At 32.5% G+C, this 23,615-nt stretch overlaps 1 protein-coding gene across 3 annotated transcripts in view; it reads right to left on the bottom strand.

Moving 5' to 3' along the window:
- LOC139088231 (protein eva-1 homolog C-like) overlaps window positions 1-23,615 on the bottom strand; it is a 281,413-nt gene that overhangs the window by 161,793 nt on the left and 96,005 nt on the right. The window contains exon 1 of one of the 3 annotated variants that reach the window (XM_070637355.1): window positions 8,924-9,060. The exons of 1 other annotated variant lie outside the window; for it this stretch is intronic. The gene's annotated coding sequence lies outside the window, so the exon portion shown is untranslated. Of the gene's footprint in view, window positions 1-8,861; window positions 9,061-23,615 lie in introns of those variants that run through there. One more of the 3 variants, XM_070637362.1, reaches the window with a different exon arrangement.

Here is a 23,615-nt window from a genome sequence, read left to right as displayed (position 1 = left end):
CCAAATGAGTAGCATATGGCATTCACGAGGAGGTGACTCCAAATTTGAAAACCAAATGGAAGCGGTGGAAGTCGCCGACTAAATGAAGCATTTAAAAGGCTGGCATATGGTATCCAAGTGAATGTGGCTCCTGGTTTGAAGACCCAATGGAGGCCGTGAAAGTCGCCGACAAAATGAAGCATTCAAATGGTTGGCATTCACGTGGAAGCAGCTTCCATTCGGTCTTCAAATTCGGTTTCCAAGAGAAAGTTATATGGCAGCCATTTGGATGCTTCATAGAGGCAACTTCCATTTGATGCCATGCCATATTTGGTCTTCAAATATAGGCCGCTTCTGATGTTTGATGCCACATGGATGCCTCCTATGAAAGCTTCCGGTTTGTATCCTTGTATGAAGACGGCTACATGACGGCTTCCGTTTAGCAGCCACTTAGATCCTTCCTTCATAGAGGTGGCTTCTAGTTTGAAAACCAAATGGAAGTTGCCTTCATGTAGATGCCATAAAGTAGCTTTTTGGAGGCTACACAAAGATAGCTTAATTTTGTCAGCCATTTGGATCCTTCATTGAGTCAAGTTCCATTTATTTTTGATAAAAGAGCTTTAACGGCACATTGCAAGCTTTGTGATGGAGCCTTCCTTATGTATATAACTCGGGCCTCCATATTTCGCACATATTAAGCTATATGAACCAGCAGACGACAGCAATGACATGAAAGATATTTTCTCTATTTTCGTATGTATGTATATATCTGCGTGAGATAGAAGTATGAAGGAGGGAGGAGGGGGTACATACATATTAAACAAAAAATATAGCTTTTATGCTTGAAATCATAAAGATAAATTTTGGGTTTTCTTCTTAGAACTTTTTTTTTTGGCTACAGTCGGTTTCTTCATGCCTTTTTCGCAATGTTATCATTATATGATGATAAACTACCTCCTACATACAGAATGATATTAGAAAAAATATATATTTCCTCTCTCGCCCCTACCCCATCCCTTCTTTCCTTATTCACATTCGCAATGAAAATGATAAAAATAAAATGAACCTGGAATGGTAAAGGAATGGAAAATGTAGAACGGAAGAGGATGTATGAATGCGAAGATCAAAATGAAGATGAAGATGACGCGCTGTCTTTTCTATTTTCGCAGAAAATATTGTTGGAAGTAGAAATAAAAAATGAAATAAGAAAATGAAAACGTGAAAAGGGTTGTGAGGGTTCTTGAAGACAATTTTGAAATTTTAAGCTAGTAATGTTGAGCAAGCAACTTTTTACTTTTCTGCGGAATTTTAGGTATGACATGCTTTATACCTTTAATGTGGTTAATGGAATTTTCATGCTATGGCAATTGCTAGGACGAATTTTGATTTGGGTATTGTTTAGGGGTTGGAAAATTTATTGATTAATTTTTTTGTTTTTCTTGGTATGTTTATGGACTTTTAATGATTTGGAGGAGGTTTTGGAGGTTTTTAATGGAAGGAACTCATCATCTTTGGAAAGGCTTGAGAGTAAATAATCAAGGTTTAGACCGGTATGGTTCTGAATTCTGCATTTAGGTGGCTTAAAAAAAGCACAATGCTGATTCTAGACTACATTATTGGCTATATGGCCGCTTTCAATGGAGTTCGGACTTTAGTAAAGACGATTTTTTGGAATTTTTGAAACTCTCAAACTCGTACCAACTTTGAGGTTTAAAGTGAATTGATCAGTTGGATTTTTATCGAATTTTTAAAAGGCTAGCTACTGGTTAGATCCTGTTTAGAGTTAATTTCAGCGTCCACTTAGGACAAGAGAGAACACTCAGTAGTGTATGTTGTTAGCTCATGTCAGCTAGCTTGCTAGCTAGTTCAAGTTGAGTAGGAGCTATAACAATATACTCAAAATTGCTGGGCATTCCATACATTGTGTTTGGTTTGAATAAAAATTTTTTTTTGAGGAATGTAACAGATTCTGTCTAGGAACAATGTTTTAGATACTTTTGAATCATACCCAACTGGATAGAAATACGTTAAAAATAAAGTTGATGTCTGGTTAATGACTAGTAGTTTGACAATATAAAAGATAACAAAAAATTTGTTCAAAGGATAGTAATTATCCATTGGATTAATCTAATCTAACTCATGATTTAATTTAATTTTAAAACTATACTTATTCAAATTTGACTGTATAGCAGAAAAAGAACACTTTTCCAAGAACTTGATTCGAACTGAGATTGAACCTAATTCCTACTATTTCCTTTAATCTAGTGTTATGATCTCACCACTAAGCTATTAGTGTTGTTTGAAGTGTTTTTTAGAATTCCAATTTAAACTATTACAAATTCTACTCTAAAGGATTCTAGGTAGTTAATACTTAGTGTTAGATCTTAACCATAGATGCGGCTTTACTTGGAAACTCCTACAGATAGTTATTTACAATTTCTAGAATTTTAAAATCATGAAAACAACATCTCGAAGCCAATTCTCAATAACTTAATTTGTTCAAGAATTTGTTTATAAAAGCATAAGTGAATTTACAGATAAAATAAGAATTTTATGTCGCATCAAATAAATATCAGCATAAATTCCAAATAACTCCTCAAAAATATATATTTTTCCATCTCCTTTTTTCTCCATCATTGTTGACATTTTAAAGATTTATTAGCTAGATTATCCCAATTGACTTATTGACTTATCATCCTTAAGAGCAGTATATCTATGCTGCAAAATATCATGTAAAGAAGAAAATCTTCTTTAAAAAAAAGTTGTAGAATGATAAGCCCTTTTGGAATCGACAGCATACGCAGAAAATGAGATATTGAAGAATCTTAGATGAGTTTAAAAAAAATCCAGCCTTCCTTCGTCTTATTCCGAAAATATTATTTCTGTTAAGTAGATTGAAGAGTCAAAATGAATGTATGATGAACGAACAGCGAGAAGCATCAGCACAGCCAATGTTTTTTTGAGGAAAATCCCACATATACTTATTAAACTCAATTTTATGTTCATATACCCGGATGAATGCGGTCTGCCCCTGCTAAGATTCTTTGCCTTTTTTTCCAATTTTTGCTTTTCATATAGTGAAATAAAATCTCATTTAAAATGACTGCTGTGGTGCTACTGATGCTTCAGACGAAAGGCATTGAGCGAAACTTCGCTTGTTATTTATTCAACAAGCCTTCATCATAAGTCTACAAGACTTTTTTTTTATTTTAGCAAAATTCTGTGGAAAAAATATGAGAAAATCACTGAAATGGCTAGAATTTTGTGTATGAATTGTCATGTGGGAAGTTAACAACTGTCTAGCATAAAAAAATGTCTACGTCAGCATATAAATTTGTGAGAAAAAATCAAAAGACCATAACATAGAGACACATGCAGCTAATGTCAAGAATTGGTGTTAAAAACTTGTTCCTGCACGTCAAGAGATTTTTTGGGAAACAAAAGTTGAGGAATCTGGAATTTATGACAGTTGATGTGATGGATTTTGGGGTAATTTACAGTTTAAGGGGCATTTGGCTGCATAGAATGACTGTTGGCATGAATTTGAGTGATACTTCATGGCATGGTGACTCATGTGGTCAGCATGTCACTGTTTTGACTCAAGGTGCCATGTTTGAGCTGTTTTAATCATTTTTGGGGAATTTTTGGATCTTTTCTCAATAAAACCTAGCAATTTTGGATACAGAAGTCGTGATGCCTCTTAATTGACCAATCAATCTCACTTGACCAGTCAGGGATGACTGTACTCATTAAACTGACTATACAACTCCAGTACAAACCTAAATATTATGTAACACACTTTAATCCCCCAGAACTCTATATAAGACCTTATAAGGTACCATATAAGAACATGACAACAAAAATTGGCTCATGGACGTCAAAAAGCCCCTTATCAACAACAGCCCCACACCAACATCTCTGCTAACCCCATGTATGCTCATTTATATAATATATCATCACTAATTAGTACGAGAGAAACTCTCATTTTCAAGCACTTAATCAAAAATTTTCTTCAACAAATCCTCAAGCATCCTTACGAAAAATTTTACGAGGCTAATTTGATAAGCATATGATACTGAAGTATACTCGAAAATGCGTTTCCATACATTCACATAGCAACAAGCATCTAACTGAATCTAATATGTATTATACTTATTTATCTCATTTTCTTTTTTTTACATTCTCCACTTCAATCAAATGTAGGATTACAAGATCTATGCTTTTAATATGAAGGCAGTGCTTATGACCCGAGCGGGATGGGATGGGAAATGTGATTTTTTGGTTGGGTAAAATGAGGAAATTGAGAGACGAACCTCATTTATAGTCCTAAAATGAGTCGAAATCAGCTTGAAATAATTTTTGGCCGGGCAAAAGGCAGGGTTAAGCGACGAACCTCATTTATAGCCTTAAAATTAGGTTGAAATCGGCTGGTCGAAATAGTGCCATCAGGACAACTTCGTGCCTTGCCGTCAATTTGGCGACATGCCCACGTAAACACATTGTGCTGCTCGGGAGTCCTAATGGTGCCGCCTGACAACTTTACTTCATTTTGAGCTTTTCGGGCATTTCACGTATAACCTAGCGACTAAGCAGCCATGTTGTGCTGCTCGGATAACATTATAGAAACACAAATTCAAGAACAGCATCCATTCCTTATGGATGGAAATGGATAAAAATGTAATCATGTCTTAAAATATTAAATCATTTTTTTACGAGCATAATATAACTTCCCCAAAAAAAAGAGCCACCATACAGCCACTTCCATAAATAAATTATATTATTCACTTGCTTCAGTCTTTTGTTTCATTTTCATTTTACATCATTTAAGTTAAAGATATGTAAAGTACTTAAGAACAATGAGGAGGAGAATGAAGAGATAATGAATATCATAATGACATGAAAATGAGAATTAATTCTATCCGAAATAACATTTACGACATTTTTTATGATGATCATCATCATTGTCATTGGGTATGATGCTCATGGTACTCATGCATGTATGAATTACTTAGTCAAAATACACCTACTAGCTCTATTGTCTCTTTATATATGTATATGAGCGGTACTTAAAAAAGTTGAATGAAAATGAAGTTTCAAAATTATTATTACTATGAAAATTTTCGACGATTATTATTCTAGAAGAGGAGTTGAGACTGTTGATGGTAGAGCTTTTTATGGGAAAGATCCTTCCGTCATTTTTATGAATTTATGATTGTTAAATTATGGGAATTTGGATGAAGTTATACTTAAATTTAATGTTTGTTGATCAAATAGATAATTTGGAAAGCATACTACGAGATGTGACCAAAAATCTGGGAGCAGGCTGACATGACACTGGCTTGAGGCCAGATTTCATTGAATCTACACTTAGGTCCAGAGTTATGAGGTCCTAGAGCTGGATTTTGGGCCATTTCTACGACGTGTGCCTAAGATGAGTAAGGTGTAATTTCGAATAACGGATCCTGACTGGAACTCCAACCCACGAAACACTCGAATTCCAATGATAGCCAACAGTCAATAGCCAGCGATTGAGCGAGTTTTAGGCGCCAACTGGGAGAAGCCATGGATCACACTTGATCTGTACGGCCAGTGAAGTAAGTAAGTAATTAAACTCAAATTCAAATTCATCCTCATTTTAAAGTTGTTTCTATCCTCAGACAAGATGTTGATCTCTCAAGCCAACTTCACATGAGTAAATTTTTTATGAACTTTTATAGAAAATGAGCTTTTTTGAAGATTTTCACATAAAACTCATTAAAAATTCAAACCAGTAATCTTAATGAGCTTCAAGATATTTTATAATCACCAACACAACCAAATGCACGTGATTAAAGTCACAAATGAATTTAAAGACAAGCATAAATCAATTCCAGCCTTTTTGTTTAAAGGATTAAGCCATGACATAAATTTGAAAATTAATTATTTTTGAGGTAAAATCCAGAAAAAAAAGAAAAATTAAAATTTAATGATATTAAGTGGAAGGGATTCAGGCACATAAGCAACCGTCACCACTTTTATATCCACATCAACATCCACATCCCAAAAAAAAAAGGCTCTGTCGGTTGTGTCTCTGTGACACTTTTGAATGTTCTGTTGTGCCATAAATCTCATTTAATCATTAATCTTGACATCGAAAGCTTTTCAAGCTACACGCACGTTTCATATTATTGTACTCAATGGATGAATAAATACTCAGGCACATATGAGAGGAAATAAACAAAACATTAAATGGAAAAAGGGGATTTTTTTTTCGGATGGGGAGGAAGTAGAAGATGAAAGAAAAAGACTTCTTTTTTTTGGCATGAAAAGAGAAATTTTCACTCATGAAATTAATTTTTCTTTCCTTTCTTCTCAAATTCAATGGCTTTACTTGACGTAATTTTTTTTTTTCTGAAAGGGACTCGACTTGGTATGAAGTGTGGGTTACACCAGTAAATACACGCAAATTATGTGATTTATTTCTTTTTTAGTGATGATTTCCAAATGAGCAGTTTGTTAATTAACGATGAAAAAATTGTCCCGAGTGGTACGACTAACTGTTTGCCGTCCAAATGGACATAATCACAGTCTTCACATTATCGGCTGGACATCTCTATGGGGTTCAATTGTTATGATCAGAGGATGGGATGGCTCTGATTTAAAAAATTGGATTTCCAAGAATTTCATGGCATTGTTCAATTTAAGAAAGCAATTTCGTTTTTCCGCAATTAAATCAGTGAACAGTTCTTGTGTCTTTTTGATTTTGTGCCATAAACACGGTGATGTAGCGACTATTTTGTGCTACTCGGGGTCACTCTAATTTAATTTATCATCTCATTCAATTTTTATAATATTTTGTTTGGGTATTTTGGTTAAGGGTGACCATTTAATAGTATCACACTTGAAATTGGTAATTAGCAAGCGGTAGTCAGCGATAGTGCCAGCTTCAGGAGCCGATTGAGGGAGGCCATGGATCACACTTGATCTATACGGCCAGCGAAGTAAGTAAGTATGACCATTTTATAGTGGTGTAGCTAGACTTTTGATCCAATTCTTTCGATTTTTCACTTTTTGTTGAATATTGAACTAAATTTTTAAATTCACTAGAATTCTATTTTGAAATTATACTGACTCCTTATACTATAATAGAATGCTTAGAGAGTGTTGAATTAACTCAGAATTTTCAGAATGTATTTATATTAGCCATAGCTAGTCTGTTTGTTGTAGGATTTGCACAATATTTGCCAAAAAAATATTAAACAGCAGGCATGGAGCGATTATCATCCAGTTCTTTAGTTTATTGATAATAAAACAAAGATTTTTATAAATATTCCCGAACAACACAGTCTCTAGGGATCACTAAATCACTGTAATTTAGTGAAAGTCGTTAATGTGCTTAGACTGACACTTTGACAATTGATTGTGGCCATTTTATACAGTAAAAATTGTATTTTTCTCTAGTTTAGAATTTTTATTGAATCTATAATATCCAGCAATCCAAAAAATCCCCACTCCCATCTGGTCACCCTACACTCAATCCTATCACTTCCAAATTAGGGGTTGATGAATCACTACCGAAAATAAAAAAAAACTTTGTTTCATTAATTATGAACTAATTCCATTATGTTAAATCATTTCTTCTCATGTCTACATATATGTATGTCCTGTAAGGGTTGTTGAGTGTTGTACATTTCATGTTCACATTTCCTTCCTCTTACAGATGAAATGAGTGAGTAGACTCATAATCATAGATAGTAAAATTCATTACAAAATTAATCACTTTTTTTGCTTCTTCTTAAATTTTCGTAGTAAATAGTTACTCATGTGTGAAAAATGAAAATGCTGGGAAATTAATGGAGTTGATTGAGGTATGAAGGATTATTTTGGTTGGCTATTAATAATTCCTTATATGCTCAAATGGTCGGTAATTGATGGAATTATTGAAATTATTTATGTATATAATTTGAGAAAATCCAGCTCTAACAGATGTGTATCTGAATTTAAAGGTAGCCAAATGGACAAAAATACACTAAATTTGGACATCCACTGGATATTGACTTTTCATTAAGGACTTTGGATATCAATATTACGACTTTCTGATGTCTGACTCAAGATTTATTAAAACCGAGACTATGAAAAATTCAAATGTTTAGCCAACAACCGAAGGACTGCATTTCTAGCATTTTAGATGCGCAGACCTGCAGTTTTCAAATCGTCCTAAAACAGAGTTGCCAAACAGGCAACTGTGACAGGCAAAAACCATTCAAAATTCTTTAAGATAATTTGTACGGTTTTTGGCTGTTTTGCAACTCTCACCTACAATTCGTCCGCGATTTCAATGCCTGCATTTTTTGTCTGCAAGTCTGCAGTTTGGACAAACTTTAAAAATTATCTCATAGTCTCTGTTTCGGTCCTGATTTTGGAATCGGTCACTAAACCATCGAGTTCATCGAAACCGAGAATAAAAGAACTTCTCTTTGCCTTTAAAAAGTTATCACATAATTTTTACCCACTTAGAGTAAATTCTGAATTTAATACCATTAATTGCAGATGTAGGAATAATCAGGTGTTAAGTTAGAAATCTCATTAAATCATGTTAATCATGTCAATCATCCTAATCATACGACCACATGTGTTTAAATCAAATAAATCTAAGTGTATACTTTAATTGGATTCGAACAACAAATACTGGAAAATTCTGGATATAATTATGCATCAACAGACCATACGTCATTACGTCATTAAGCCACTTAAGCTCCCAAATATCAAACTTTAAATTGACATTCCAGCCAATATATATTTGGTTTGGTAATTTATTTTATAAAAGTAATTAACAATCACATTCTGAAAATACATGCAAAATCCATTACTGTATATACTTCAAACTTGTTGACAATATTTACTGTATTGATAGTAAGCGATTATAATAATCCACAATAAATCATTGTATGCTTTAAAATAATACCTAAATTTATATTCTATGCACTTTTGGTTATTTGTGTATTGAATTGCGGTTGTTCCTGTATGGTTAATGGTTTTGATTTTAAAATCAATTTATTTATGTTTCAAACCTCACAATAATCCAAATTGAACAGCATTAAATCACTAATTTATGTTTATTTTACTTTTTTAATTATTTTAGATAAATCCAATTTTTATAAATTAAGTCATAAGCTGGTAAAAGTGGTCGGTCCAATTTTTTATTGGATATCCTTAATTAGATTAATTGATTAATTTTAAATAATTATAATTTTTTAAGAATCTGTAGCTATATTAGATAATTAATTATTTCAAGAATTTCACTTCAATTTTTGACGTCAATTTACACACAGTACAGCTTTACAGGATCTGAAATCTGATATCAACAAATGTCAAGGATGCTTCAATTAAATTAAGCAACAAATTCTTCACTGTTATTTTGTTACTAATGAGATTACACAATTTTGGGATATGATTTTATCAATTATACACAATAAATTAATTTATAGCACTAATCTTCTTAGGATGAATCAATTCCTTTGACATAAAGTTCTAGACAATACTTTTGAATATTCTATTGATGTCTATTTATGTAAAATAATCCATTTGTGGTCACAATTATTGAAACTATTGAATATATTAGTTCTTAGACAGGAATATTGGCACTAAAAAGTTTCATTCATATAGCAACTTAATCCGATCAGATTCTTTGTATCTTAATGTTTCACTTTGTGGTAAAATGGAATTCCTTTTATGGTCTATTAAGTTACAACTTTTGGTGGGCTGGCCATTAGATTGACTTTTTGATTGGATGTGACGAATTTTTGGTGTTTTTTAAGGATTTTTCTTCAATTTTTTGGTTTTTTAAGGATTTTTATTCACTTTTTCAAATTTCTTGATGATTTATCTCAAATTTTCCGATATTTTTTGAGGATCGTCTTCAAATTCTTCAATTTTTCTTGAATATCTTTAACTTTTCAATATTATGAAGAATTTTCTTCAATTTTTCAATATTTTTTGAAGATCGTATTCAATTTTACGAGAGTTTTTGAGGATTTGTCTCAAATATTTAGATATTTCTTGAAGATCGACTTCGAATTTTCATAATTTCTTGAATATTTGTCTTCAATTTTCAATATTTTCAAGAATTGTCTTCGATATTTTGACGATCGTTTTTCACAAATTTTGAAGATTTTGACTTAATTTGGCAATTCTTTTGACGCTTAACTCGGAAATTTCTTGAATTTTCACTAGATTTTCACTAAAATATCAAGATTTTATCACTGAATATTGAATTGTAATTCACAATTACACTTAATTTCCAATTTGGATCAATATAGTCCACTAGTATTTGTTTAAATTAGATTTAAGTTAGTAAAGTAGCTTTGGAAAGTTTTAAATTCAATAAAACTCAAATTTCTTCAATCTTAAATGTCCTTTGACTTTAAAATCCCTTTAAACGTCCATTTAAGCACCTCAAAGACAGTCCAAACATCACTAACCACTGATTATTCCAAGAATATTCTCTAAAATTATCCAATTCAATTTTCAATCCAAATTTTTTCACAAATTCCTTCAATTTCAAATCATAACTCTCAATTACACACAATCAAAGGAGAAGCACAAAAGTCAAACAAGAAAAATCACAGAGACTTCCTATCACTTCCAACAATGTGTTTGATGTCTCTTTTTCTCTTATTTCTTTTTTAAAGGCTTTCTTCAGCATAAATTTCCATTCTTTTCACAATATAACAATTGATTGATAAATTACCGCACATCATTCAAAACGTTCAACTCCTTTCACTTCCTTTTCCATTTTCTTTATTCATAGCACATAACATCACATTATGTATTTTTTTTCCTGTGTTGTATGTTTGTATGTCTGTGATGATTTATTTACATCGTTTCAAGTGTTTTTTAAGGAAATGTTCAAAACGAAGAATTGATATGGGATACAATTGCGAGGTACACAAAAAAAAAGGTAAAAGTTATTCTCCTACGACTGTTTTTCCGGTTATGATTATTATTATCATTTGTATTACTGTTATTGTACAGCCTCCCCACTCGCACAGTTAAACCTTAACTTTCAAAACAACATCATTTGATATTCATTTTTATTTTTCACTTATTCATGATTGTTGTTGGTGCTTGCCACAAAAAAATAAGAGCAACAAACAATTTTTGTTGAATAAATTTTTATTTCACATTTGTGTGTGCAGAGACAATAGCTGCTGCCATAGAATAGGTTAAAAGTTATTGCTCAACATTCAATAATTCATAGACTTATGAATAGCTTAACTCCGGGAGGTCATTTAACCTCAAACAACGATCCGCGGTATTTTCACGAATATTTATGACTGTTGCGTCTTTTATGCTTCCTGCTCACTACAATATAAAATACAAAAAAAAAATTTCACTTCTTTCTGATGTGATTGATCAGAAACGAGAGCGCGATTTCCCGACAGCTTTATGTGCTGATGTTTTATCACATTATGAGCTTCCGATAGAGAATACAAAAGAAGACGGTTAAGTGATGCTGAAATAACTTTTCCAATGAAGGCTACTGGATGTGGATATTTCCAGTGCTTTTTTTCCAGTTTGGAAGCTTTCATTTCCATTCATTGGATGTCCCCACTAAACTTTACATCACCAACTTCATGTTGATGACTACACGCCCCACTCTTTTGTGCGACGCAGTAGTGGAAATTGTATGGAAATGGATAGAAAATGACGAAAGTTGCGCACTTTTCCGAGACACAAAATTTTCTCCTTGTGTTGTGCGGCATGGAATTCACAGCATGTACACATTTTGTGGTTGTTGCTTGAAATTTGAATTTTTTGCTAACGTTCGTGCTGCTTGTGGCATGTCACAAGGATATATTCAAGACACAAACGTGTGATGTGACATGTGATTATGTGACATGGAAGAAAGTCGTTGGATGTTGCACAACTGATGCCATAAATGTTATGTTCTGTTATTGAGTAATGAGAAAAGTTTTTGTTTTTTTTTTTGGTAATGAAAAAAGTGGGAAAAAAGTTTTTCCAGCGCTTGTCTTTTTACCATTATTTTCCCTCCTTAATTTTAGTATTATGCGTTATTCCTTACACTTTTTTTCATTGAAATCGCGTACATTCATAAATTTATTTTATTGCAGTAGTAGATATTATTATTAGAAGAACCAAAAGTTATAAGATATAAAAATTTTACAGACGAACTAACTTTTATATATTTTTTTATTATCTTTTGAAGTTGAACAAATTTGAATTTTTTTTTGAGGAGGGAGAGCATTTTTGACTATTGGATATTAAGTATTATCGTATGAATGAATTTATGATATTAAATTTAGTTGATGGCGTTTGGAATTATATGTCAAAACATTTTTTTAAAACTATTAAATGAATTTTCTGACCATTGACTTGTGACAGGATATATATATTTGAGGGTTTATCCAAGTAGGGGGCAAAATCGGAGGAACTTTGGGTCAAAATAGACTTCAAATACATAATTTTTCAGTTTTCCAGAGTTTTTGAGACAAAAATCTTTAGAAACATTCCCAAAATCTAATTGAGATTTTTTCTGTAATCCTGATTTTAAGCTATAGAAAAATGCTTGAAATTCAATTTCAAAGGCGAGAGACAAGTGATTGTTTTTAAATATAACAAAACAATGTGTTCTTGTGAGAATCTTGATCAAGCAAAGTAAGTTTTTTGTCGATTTTTGAACCCAAATATTCACATGTCAAGGGAAAAATCAGAGATTTATCAATTTGATATGACATTTTTAATGACGGGAAATTGACTTTTTTTTTAAACAAATCATCCTCTAACAAATTAAAGAAGCTTTTTATGTATGTTTTTATTTATTATCATACTGGTTATTAGATAATAGTATGTTGCTCTAAATAATTTCTGCTAAAGATATGAATTATATTTAAAATCTACAAAAACCGTTAGAGTTGAAACAAGGACAAAGGGAATGTTTGACCCCAAAAACCTTTTACTATCTGAAGAATAGCGTCTGCAATATGGCAAATGTAAATTTCGCATATCCGAATTGATAAAGTGATTACTGATTGTCTGTTAGGAATAGTATCTTAAAGAGTTATCTGGGCAAACTAGTTTAAATGGAACCAGCCTCTAAATTAGGCTTCAATACTAATATAACTAAAATATTAGCCTATGTAGCATTGCATAATGATTGAGCAACATGCTTGCAAATGTCTTAGGCTACTGCCTGTGTTACACCCACAAATTTTGTATCAATTCATAAGAAAATAAAAGTTTTGAGTCCAACTTCATATAAATTCTAACTAAACCCCTTCCTCTGTAGTTCATGAACTTAAACAAAGTATTACAAAGTTGCCATGTATACTAAAATAATACACCATCGAGTACATAATACAAAAGTGCACTTAACACCTGGAAATGTGAAAAGTAAATGAAAACTTCCACCTTAAGCAAAGTCTTTAAGTTTGAGTCCCATGTGATCAATCCATCCTCTCATTCAAACATCATAATTTCCATCGAATATAGGAAAAACAAGAAATAATTTAATTAAATTGTTTTAAAACTTTTCACTTCCTCCTCCTTCGTCTGGTTTTGAAATAAAGTCATGTTTGCCATTTCCTTACTTCTTTCTTCTGACGTTTATTTGTAAACTAGAAGTTTTCAAAACTCACACAATACAGTTAATAAGCTGTGAGTAAAACTTCTTGTACAATTTTTTGTTGAAGGAAGTTGTTCTCCTTACTCCTATCCACGTTATCATTTTGAGTATCGTTCAGAGTTTCTTTAATGGAAATTCAAGTTGTGTAGAAATTGAAGCGACAAGTTTTGGTTTTGATGCTTCTTATGACAATGGTAGATATTTGAACAATAATAAAGACATGAGTGTGGTTAAAGTATAACATTGTGTTTATACCACGCATGGTTTACTTGCTGTCTCGTGTGAGGAAGAAATGATATTTTTGAGGAGTATATTTTGAATATTTTAGGCGTTTTTGTTTGTGAATAGAAATGGAGATTAGGGGATACTTTTAAGGGTTTAGGACAATGGTGGTATGCTTTCTCGTTATCGGGATATCTCGAGATTTTTCGGGATCGGGAAATCAAGGGATACCGAAAATTTCAATCCCAATCATGATCCCGACAATTTATCAGGACCGAAATTTCGAGGAAGCATAAGTGGTGGTGTGGTCATGTGTGTCGTGGCACACAAGTGTGTTCCCAAACATTTCTGGAAATACAATGAACCGTGTGCTGTGCAACTTTTGCCAAAGATTGACCACCAATGTGTGCAGTAAAAAATAAAAGATTGTCTATTTAGCATAAGTAGCCATGATATATTTTTTTTCCGTGTCTTGCAACAGGCTATTTTACAATAGCATGAAATGGAACATTTTCTTAAGCACCCTATTTGCATGCGTCTTTGGCAGTTGCATATGCTACACCCACTACCCGGTTTGGGGTCAATAGTCAATAAAAAGTCCAGAAGTCGAAGCCAACTCGGATTTTGTAATGAAAAGTCAATGCGAGTCAAGTTGACTCCGTGTAAAATTTGGGCTCCTCATTTTGAGTTCTGCTTAGTAAAGGGCCCCAGAACGGGACTCCTAAGCCTCTTTGGCACAACTTCTTTGACTCTCTCTGAACCCCCATAACCCTCTCCCTTCTTAAATACTCCTGCCATGTCTGCAATATTCTTGGAAAAAAAGCTGTAATCAGGCCAAATACCAGCAAATCACTAAACTTAGGTAAAGTAACTTTAAGTAAGAATATGTAAGCACAATCAAGTCTTTACAAATCACGACCCTGAAAGCTTCCATTAAATTTCTTCGAATATTCATCATCATTCAATCTCCCAGAAACTCAATATTTCCAATTGAAACCCATATTCAATTCTGAAACCTTTAAAATTTAATTTTCTGTAAGCATATCGGTTATCAAAAAAAAATTTCATTTATTTTTAATTCCCATCTCTCCAATATATTACATGATATTCATCAAAAGCATTCATTTGGCTTTCATGTATCGATAAATATTTTTCATTGAAAAGTATGTCTCAAATTAAGGTACGACAAAATGCTGACGTCAACAAGCTGTTTACAGAGTTCAAATTTCAGGAGCTTAAGAGATGCTCGTATAAGACTCACTTGAGGGTGTATAATGAACAAAATAGATGGCACAACATTACTTGCTGCTTATATGCACTAATAATAATCATTCTAACTTCCTTTACTCAACACTTTTTTCTTACCTTTTTATAAGTTCTATGCTGCTTCTTTTTTTCATATGCAAATTTCTACCTAGATACTTTGTATATCACATCATGTGGTGCATGAGTATACAAAATTCAATAAAAATACTAATAACAGACTTCATGTTATTCTTGTTATGATTAGATATGATTGTGGCTGAATATTTGCATAAACTCAAATTCACAACAGTACCAAGAAGTGAGAGAATAATAAGATGGGTTTGAAAGGAATGTGGAGTTATGTGGCTTTGGCGCATTTTTTGGGAGTTAACTGATTAAATTGGGAATTAATAATAACAGATTGAGCTAAAGTGTCAAAGCATCAATTTTTGAAATTTCCACTACCATCTATAGTAGAGGGTTTGGTTTTTTTTTAGAATTTGGACAGTAAGAACAATTAAGAACTCACCCAACAGGACCCCAAAATTTCTTCACATCCTCTTTAAGTATCTCCTGAAAAAAAAGTTAGCTATCAAACAGCGGTGAGTCATACAAAATGGGCACAGTACAAAGTGCTGGGTGCGTGTGGAAAAATGGTTATACCATAATACTCCAAGGGCCCATAGTGCATGCATCCTAAAATTTAATTTTCTGTCATATGCATTGAACATCCCTAGAAAATTCATGTAAAACATGAATTGAATTGACGTATGCTCAAGTCAATGTGAGGTAGAATGAATGCTTATATACACTAAGTTTGATCCCATAAATAGCAGTTAAGCCAGTTTTGATTGGAATAATCACATGAATTGAAGAATTTTGGAATTTTTGACCAGACATCCTCTGGTAGTGATTGTTTCTGGAGTTTCGCCCTCTGCTCGATATCTACGCCATTAATCGTCGCATTTTACTGTTGATAAAATCGCTGTATTCTAGATTTAGAGAAATACTTCCATTCAATTTGAAAGGTTAGGCAGACATTAACCAACAAAGTGCCATTTAGGTATTGAATTTTTTTTTTTTTTTTTTTGTATTTGAAAATTATATTGTTTATTGAAATTCTAAAATAATTCAATTACCAATCTTAGATCTAGAGTTCACAAAGGTCTAGAATGTAGATCATGGAATAATGCAGTTTAATCAAGGGCCTTTAACAGATTTGATAGACATTGCCATTGAATCATTTCGTGACACAATGAAGTATCCACACAATTTAAATCATCTTAGTTGACTCCCTCCAAAAAGTCGATCGATTTCACCCTTAAAAAGATACAAAACAGATAAAAACAGACAACAACACAAAGCAAACATCCAAAACCCCAACAGAAAAATAAAATCTTCTCCAAATCTTCTCAAAAAATACAAAAGTGCACCTTCAAAATCATCATCTGTCGTATTCAGGGTTCTATTACTCTACACACAATGCCTTCGCGTGTTTACGTCAATAAGATATACATAGTGATATAATCCAGTAAAGGCAAAGTTGTATTCTTATTGTACTCCCTTCAATGCCAAATAATAAAATTCAATCAAGAAATGAAGAGGCAACATCGCGCAAATATAATAAATAGATATACACACTTACATAATGTAATTCAATTTACTTTATTCCTATTCTATTCTGTATCATCTCTCCTATTGCTAAATTCACATGAAGTTGTGTAAAAGGCAAAGGATGTTTCATCCTCAATTCAGAGTTGCCAAGAGGCAACTTTGACAGGCAAAAACCGTACAAATTCTTGATAATTTGTATGGGTTTTCTCATAAATCCATACAAATTATCAAGAATTTGTACGGTTTTTGCCTGTCACAGCTGCCTGTTTTGCAACTCTGCCTTACAAATCCATACAAATTATCAAGAATTTGTACGGTTTTTGCCTGATCACAGTTGCCTGTTTTCCAACTCTGCCTTACCTTTGTACAACTCTGCCTGTGTTGTAGCTTTGCTTTAAAATTCATAAAAATTATCAAGAATTTGTATGGTTTTTGCCTGTCACAGCTGCCTGTTTTGCATCTTTGCCTTACAAAACCATACAAATTATCAAGAATTTGTACGGTTTTTGCCTGGCACATCTTCCTGTTTTGCAACCCTGCCTCAATCGAGGTGGTGAAGAAGAAAATTTCGTAAAGGCAACGAAGTGAGTGAGTAAATTTATATTAAACAGTGACTATAAACATTCAATATATGTGAATGGCTTCTTATGCCGTTATGTACAGTACACAGAGCTACCGAGAGAGATAGAGAGGAGAAAAACAAAAAAAGAATGCTTAACCGTGATGTGAAATTCCATAGCGAGAAAAAAATTTTCTTTCTTTTTACTGTCTATCGCTTGAATATTTTGTGCTATTACGTCTATTTTTCATAAATAAATTGTGGAATTTCAGAAAGTGCCAAGGGATGGAATTGCGGTTTTGTTGTTTTTATTTTTGGAATGCCTTGTGTATCAAATTACGAATGTTTTTGAAGTACTGAGTGAGTTCTATATTTGTGATTGAAAACAGAGATGTAATTAGGGATGAAATTGGAGGACTATTGCTGAGAATAACAATTATGTATCGCGCAACTATTTCTGGAATGCAACTGGAAGCCTCTTTGGGAGGATAGTTTGAAAAAGGCTTGAAAATCATTGTGTTGAAAAAATATTGGCAAGCAACTATTGGACGACAAATATATTTATGTGGCATGCAACTGTTGCTCATAAAATAATTTCATATAGTACGCTTCGGTAGCTTGGAAAAAAGTTGCATATGGCTTGCAACTGTTTAATTGAGAATAGTTTTATGTGGCACTCAAACCGTTGCGCAGATAATATTTCTATATGGCACGCAACTGTTAAGCAGAGAATAGTTTTAAATGGTACGCAACCGTTGCACAATGATCAGTTTTATATGTCACACACTGTTGTGTTGAGAATAATTTTTTGTGATGAGTTTAGAGTACTGAAAATAGTTTTACATGGCATATCACAAATGCGCAGAGAGTATAGTTTTACATGGCATGCAACTGTTGCGTAGAGAATATGTCACGCAACTGATGCTCAAAGAATAATTTAAGATGGTATACAACAGTTGAGTTTGAAATACATGGCACGTGACCATTGCGCGCAGATTAATTTTATATAGCACATAGTTGCTTTGCTGAAAATAATTTTAATGACACAGTTGTGGCGCATGTTATAGTTTTATAAGGCATGTGACTGTTGCGTAGATAATAGTTTTAAATGGCACGCAACTGTTGTGTGACAAATTATTCATGTGACACAAAATGATTGCGCAAATAATTGCTTTCATATAGTGCGCATCAATTTCAATGCTGACAATATTTTATTATTGATCTCAATCGTTATGCGGTTAACGTACTAAATAATCCTTACACGACACAATTGTGTCTCTGTTCAATTTCTCCATATTTTCAACCGCTCCATCATCCACTCAAATCTCATCTGGCAGAGGTGCTAAATCCACTCAAAAAGTTCCCACCTACTGTCAATAAAAACACGAAAACTGGCAAAAAAATGGCAAAAAGGGAGGAAGAAGAGTAATAATCGTATTTCATTTTTATGTTGACCTACATGTGTTCTTTTTGGTACAATTCACTTCCATTTCATTCCTTGTTCTTGTAATTCTACTTATTCTTCCCTTTATGACACTAAAATGATATGCCATTTTCAAATGAAGATGAAAAAAATATTTTTCAGTCGCTTCCATTCCATTCCTTTTTGTGAATGAATGAAAGTGTTATTACTTATTATTATTATAATATGGAATGATGTTGCTTGCTGTTTGTCTTTTTTTCTTATTCTTATTAGGCACATGTAAAATATTTACTTGGGGGCATGTTTTAGGAAGAAAGAGAATTGTGTGGATGGAAAAAAAGGGTTGGAGTGGATGTTGTTAACAGAAATGATACAAAAAAAAGGAATTTTTATGTTGAGATTTTACATATTCCCTAAATTTGTTCCTACATTCACAAAAGATTGAGATTGTGATTCTTTTTTTGTTAATTACACAAGAGATGGTCATGAAATTAACATAATTGTGTTTATGTACACAATTATTTTGTAATTGTTGAAGTTTCTGGCTGTTGCTTTTAATTGGAAAAAATAAAACTACGCTGGAGATTTTTTTAAATTTTTGTGAATTTTTAGGGAATGTGGATATTGAGAATATACAATAATTGAAGGTTTAAGTAGCAGAAATGTTGAAAATATTGTGTTAAAAATGTGTTTTATTTTGGATTTATGTCGCAATAAATTGCTTAATTCAGCAAGCGATTTATGTCGTTCAGCAAGTGAAGTAAGAAACCGCACGAATATTTTGCAAAAAAATACCGTTTTAGACATCCTTTTCCCAACCTTGATCGAAGCGCTTTGAACTCCGTAGCAAAATTTTAAACCAACACCCTTCTCTTACATACTCGAACGACATAAATGAAAAACGCTTCACTAAAGTTCTTTTATTAATACCGTAGGATAGTCGCCTAATTGAAATCCTGTAATGAACGCCAAATGACATATCATTGCGAGGACAGTGGTAAAATAGATACAGAAAATGTATGATTCATATATGCATTACGCTTTCTCGCTATCGGGACCGGGATATCTCGGGATACCGAAAATTTCAATCCCGGTCCCGATCCCGAAAATGTATCGGGACCAGAATTTCGTGAAAGCATAATATCCATAGAACATGCAATGTTTATTTGAGTCTTACTAGAAATCCGTTATAATGGAACTATACTTTTACAGTCAGATAAAAAGAAACGCTTGAAATCCTATAAAATTATTTTCATCACACAAAGCAATTTCCGAAGCTGCGGATCCAATCCACACTCTATTCATAGCTTAACTTGCACAATTGAAAGCATTTTTTCAGAATTTTCAGCTAAAATCCATTCGATTTCTAAAGCAATTCCACAGTTTTTCGTAACTTTTAGCACCCAGAAATACCACTGCATTCCAAAAATATTACACACATGCTTATAACAATCTCCACAATATCTCAAAATTCTTATTTACATTTCAGTGAAAAATTTTTCTACATTTTTTTTGTGCTTACTTTCCAAAAATTTCTTCTTATTCTGATAAATTGGGTTTAAAGATAATTTTTCTTTCATGCATATTTATGTAAAGGTTTAATTTTTTTGTTCCTTCTCTTCTACTTGTTCCTTTAAATCTTGTAATCCGCACGTGTACGTGTGTAGACATTGTTTTAATATGAAATATAATATTTACGAAAAAAAAGAGAATAATTTCCTGCGAAAGAAATTAATGAGACATGCTTTTTGTTTATCAGTACACAAAAATGTTCTTATTTTTTGAGGATTTTTTTGTTCTCTTCCTACATGAACGACTCCCTAAACAAATAATATTGTAACTTTTAGACTTTTTTTCGAAGGCTGATGTCATTGAAATTTTGAATTGTTAAAGAGTTTTGCTGAGTTTTGAAATTTAATTGAGTTTTGAGAAGTTTGAGGATTTTTAATGATTTTGGATACTTTTGAATATAGCTTAGAGTCGACTAGATTTTTGTGAGAAGTTGAGTTGACTCGAATGCAAAATTTAAGTTGACTTCAAGCTCAGCTTTTGATAATAACACACTTGGTGTTTGTAATTTTCAAAAAGAAACCATAAGGATCCAGCTATAAACGCTATCAAAAAAGGCATTGATTCTGACCAGCGAAGTTAACTCAATCGTTTTATTTAATTATAGAACTTAGCGACGTCTTCAAATTTATATAAGATTGAGAAAGCTTCAATAAATATTTTCATACCAGATTCGAGTTGATTTCAAGCTCTGTGCATTAAGTTAGTAAGGCACAATGGTGTATTTTTGTATAATGTTCAGCAATAAAGCACTTTTAGGAAAAATTTTACTAAAAATGTTGGGAGATGTCTCAGTTTAATGCTGATATAAGTGTTTGTCAGGGAATAATTCTTAGAATTTTAGCCATCTGGTGCCGTGTAGCAGGCTTCCAAATTTGGGCAAAAGCGAAACTCTTATAATGGTTAAGTTAAGATTAGATTGTTAACAAGGTCATCTCCGTTTATATTTTTCAAATCAAATGACTTTAATCAAATAAAAATACAAGCACAGATGAACTTGTAAACAACTTCGATCAGGAATGATATGTATTTTGCCAGCATCAAACATTATCTTAAAAGTTGTAAATATAATAAAAATTGTTAAATTTCAAAAATTTATGCTTAAAAGTCACAAATGAGTTGTGACTGAGCTTTTTTCATTTATTTTGCTCAAGACTTAACATTTTTTCATACGAATTGTGATTGACATGAAAATTATTTAGGGTAGGAGGTGAACAGCTCAAATGATAAAGTTTGAGATTTTTTGCAATTTTGTCACATTTTGGTAATTGTCACCTAAACTGTCCGCATTCAATTTGAGGCAATAATTCTAATAAATTGACATAATACCGCAGACACTTTATGTAAGTCGCTCGAATATTTTCTAATATGTACAAAATGTTCAATACTTACCCCACAAATTCCATGTTTTACAAAAATAATACTCACAATTTGCTGTTGTGTTTTAACAAGCCTTTCAGCATTTCATCGATTATTTTCTCTTATCTGCTAATTTTAAAAAATTCAACTTCCAACAAAAAAACATTCAGAACATAAAAAAATATTTGCCGCTTCAAAAAATCCCAAAAAAATAATAATCAATGAGTTAAAAAATCTAGAGTAAACTATTCAAAAAATAAACATTTCTGGCACCATATTGTATCCATCCCAACTGATGTCTCTTATTTGCATAAACATATCACAAAAAAAGCTATGAAAAAAATAATTTTTTTTTTGTTTCTGTGTCATCGGTGAAAAAAGACTGCTGCTTTTTTTTGTGTATGGAAAAATGATATCGTCATCATCATATCATATGATTTGTCCCCGGAATAACTGATGGTGATTTTTATGGGATATTGTGAATTTTCGGAGAGAGCACAATGGCTGTTTGTTTAGGATTAATGTTTAAATATAACTCATGAATAATTGAGTGTCTTACATAAACATGATGTTGGATGACATTGTTGAAATTGGAGTTTAATATGTTTGATGGTTCTCAAAAATAATATTGGGATGGTCGTTGACTAGTCCACTTTTAAGTCTCCAGAATAATATGAAATTGATCATTTTTAAGCCTTTTTCTTGATTCTTATCCAATTTCCCGAGCAGCACAATGCGGAGAACTGCATTTTTCGCTATAAAAGTGGATCAAAATCAGACATCAGGATACATTTGCGGTTTACTTTAGCGGTGACCCAGAAAAAACCTTAAGTTTCAGCTAGAGCTCTAAATTGACTAGGATTATGTGCAAATAAGTTGACCTTGAGTCGATTCGACTCTTTATAAAATTTTAGTGACATCATATAAGAATTTGATGACAGAACCAGTAATAGAGTCTGATTCCCTGCTTTGAGATACAATTAGAACACAAAAGAGCGCGAAGCCTACTAAACCCAAGGTCCTAGGCGTGAAAAAGTCGGAATATAGTGTCTACTGGCCAGCGTGACTCTATCGTGATGACGCATTTTCCCAAATCCAACCCGAAGTAAGAGTAACGCCGATTTTTCGATTTTTCAAGTTCGTGCGCCTTTCAGGTAGAAATTCATGTCAAATAGACTATTACATATAAAATTCGACTTAATTTCGAGCTCTGGTTACAACAAAAAGCTTTCCATCAGTTTCTGTTCCTAGCTTTGTCGCCTAATTTGCATAAATTCTCTATCCTCATATTCAGCTGTCATTATTCCATCACCAAACTACACCATTTACCATACCTCACACATAATCACCATTTTTAAATTATGTGCGCGTTAAAACTTTTATAAAAACTATCATCTCATCCTACATATCCAACTGATTTATCACATGTTTATGTGATGCTGTCATATCTCTCACTCACGATTTGTTTGATTTTTTTTGTACTTTTTAAAATGAATTTTGTACATTTCAAATGAGATGATTTATATCAAACAGTATGTCTCTTTTTTTATTTTTCAATTTTGTTGAATAGTTTGAATAAATTGAAAATTTCTACTGAGTGATTGATTTCTTTGTGATGTGTTTGGTATGAATGTGCAGTAACTGAGTGGAATCCAAGTGGAATCGTTACATTTTTGTTGCAGGAGATTGAAAGTGAGGTAATAAGTTTGTATTTGATGGCACTTAATGTCTAACTTTCAGTTGTAAGTGAAAAATTTAAATTCGAGAACTTTAGATTTATATACAGCCCTGTTTACAGTTTTAAATTGGATTTGTTGAAGTCGACTTAATTAGACTAATTTTTTTTGCAATCGGATCAACTCAATATGGTCTTTTGGAATGAAATTCAAGCTGATTTGTCTTTAACTGCTTGATAATTGCCAGAATTTCAAGATTTTTTGTTTAAATTTGTTTGGAGACTCCAGAAATTAGGCCTATTTTTCCTCAATTGATCTAAATGGCTGCAAGTAGGGTAGACTTGA

This window comes from Chironomus tepperi, unplaced genomic scaffold (assembly GCF_022539635.2).
Source record: "Chironomus tepperi strain 1889 unplaced genomic scaffold, CSIRO-AGI_Ctep_v1 contig_12, whole genome shotgun sequence".
Taxonomy (NCBI): domain Eukaryota; kingdom Metazoa; phylum Arthropoda; class Insecta; order Diptera; family Chironomidae; genus Chironomus; species Chironomus tepperi.
The sequence above is the reverse complement of the archived record's forward strand: the minus strand, read 5'-3'. Positions and strand labels throughout refer to the sequence as shown.